Consider the following 2,559-nt stretch of genomic DNA (forward strand, 5'->3'; position numbering starts at 1 on the left):
GCTGAAATTACAAACTTCTGCTGATTAAAAAAAAATCAGCCAAAACAGAAGATAAGACACACCTGAAATCACGAGACTTTAAAACAGGCCCTCGGCTGCATTGAGTAGGCTGAGAGCTAAAGCAGCCCTGTTCAGCTCAATACTCGATAGCCGGCAGGCCTGCTCCTGAGAATCTGCCGGCCTGCTATGCTCCATCGCCCGGCCCTCCCTGGCTGCTGGCTTGTCCTCATTTCCCCTGAACGCTGGTCTAAAGTTAGTGCGATCTGTGTTACCATTAGCTCCTTCTCAGGAGGCGGTCTGGCTCGGCAACAGTTTGACTGGGATAACCTGGAAGTTTCAAACCTCCCCACGGTGGCCTGTATGGGCTTTCAGCAGTATTTGGGCCCTTGGGGGATTTCCTCCCTCTTCCATTCTTTCTTTCTGAGAGAAGGCCCTTGAAGGGCTTTACCCACTCCCCCTATTTCGGAGACAGGGTCTCACATTACTGTCCAGGCTGTCCTCAAACTCTTGATCCTCCTGCCTCAGCTCCTCTCTCTTCTCACAGCTGGGATTCCAGACACCAGTCAGCACATCTGGCTCTTATGCGTTTTCTCTGTCTCACCAGAGCTCGCTGATTACTGGAGATCTGGGCCCCCACTGCAATGAAAGATGCTCTTTTTCTTTTCAGCCCCAGAGAGGTGGCAGTGGGACTCAATAAATCTAGGATCCCTTCTTGTATTTGCTCGGCTCTCTCAAATCCTTTGAAAATGGCCGGTTAGAACCCACAAGGCTGAAAACCTGACGTGGCTACCTTCACTTTTAAATCTCTGTTTGGGGTCAGTCACCTGCCTAACTGCCTATAGCATCTGCCTATACCACTGGCGTGCACTGAAAGCTAAGTACCTGTCCCAGAAGTTCATCCTTCCTCAAGGCTGGCTGCGCAGAGTAACTCGGACCTCTTACATCTGTCTTACAAGACCCTGCTCCAGACACGGTGGAGAAGGCAGGCGCCTCAGGGTTTTCAGGCCTGCACTTACCTTGGAGTGTAGGAGTGGTACAGCCTCACAGACAGATCTCCATAGTATAGACAGAGCCCAAGCTGCACAGTCATCCTTTGGAACCAGGCTGCGCCCCAAGTGATGACAGAGACAACCTCTTTGGACCACGTGCCGAGGATCCACGGGCCACACCACGGGCCACACCTTGAACGGGACTGCTTACTTACGCGCAGTTCTTGCCCCTGCCTCTCTCATCTTTAAAAACAACTTTTTGGTGCCATCTCAAAGTCGGCACCTTTACGGAGTCTCAGCCTTTTGACTGAGATCAAGTCCATACCGCGTCCGTGTCCTATCTGGGGTCACTGCCCTTCACTATCAATCCCCTCTTTAGTGGCATATTGGGTTGGGTGCAGCGCCTGGTCTTTCGGGACTCCTAGAGCTGGGGCTTTCATGCTAAGACCCCTCTAATCCTATTGAGTATTTGGGACTTTGGAAGGCAGCCTTGAGTCTGTGCTGCAAGGTCCTCCCACATATTTGCTTCGTGGCTGAATTCCTGTCGTGGCCGCTATTGTTCAGTTCTCTCCGTCCTGAGGTAGGAACGACAGGAGTCTAAGAACCAGCAGCCTCCTGAGGAGTTTTTTGGCAAAGCAGTCATGGAGAATTCTCGTTCCTCCTCCCAGCATGGCCATTTATTCTGGCCCTAGAGAGTCAGAATGCTAACAAGATATTAACACCATCCTCAGGGGATTCCTGGACGAGATCCCAGGAATGTCAGGAAAGGTCAGGTCTACTCAAATGCACATATATAGAGAAACGGCGAGAGAACTTGGTTGACTTCCTCTCCCGCTAGCCACCTCTCCACTTCAGGGAGCAGCTTCTCTTTTTTTGCAGTTACATCCTTTCGAGTCTAAAGGACCAGTTTCATAAACCCCGTTTTCCTCTGCAAGATGAAGGGGCTCACCAAGAGAACGTCAAGAGCTTTCCAATTTAGAAATTAAAATCTCCAGGAGGAGTGACCTGGAAACTTCATACTGCACTTGGTGAGATGTTATGGCTTTGTGTTCTCTAAGATAATCCTATGAGGGTCTTGTGTCTTTTAGAGCAATCATAATTTGGGTATTTTTATGTACACTGATTATTCTAATGCATTTGTGAAGGTTTACGTTGGACAGCCTCAGCCGGTTGGATTTGACCTGCTCAAGTAGCTCCTCCGCCACCGGTGCAAGCGCGCCCTCTGCCGGCCACGAGCACACACTCGACAGCAAGGGGCCTCGCTCCGTAGAGCAAAGAATTTTCATTTTGCCTTCAAGCAACAGCGATTTACTACTCCCAAAACTAGGAAGGCAGATTTAGGGCTGGGAATACAAAGACAAACGACAGCTCCCCAGCTCTAAGAGGTCTCATAGTGTAATAGGGCACGCCCAATCCAAGCATCCTGACACTTGAGAGTTAGGGCGAGCACTGCCTCGTGAATTCCCATTTGTTTTCTATCCCAAGTTTACACAAGAACCACACAGCTCAACACAGGGCTCTATCGCTAGGAATGATGACTCATGCTGCCTAAGGGCAACACAGTTCATGG

Source organism: Chionomys nivalis, chromosome 12 (genome assembly GCF_950005125.1).
Source record: "Chionomys nivalis chromosome 12, mChiNiv1.1, whole genome shotgun sequence".
Lineage (NCBI taxonomy): Eukaryota > Metazoa > Chordata > Mammalia > Rodentia > Cricetidae > Chionomys > Chionomys nivalis.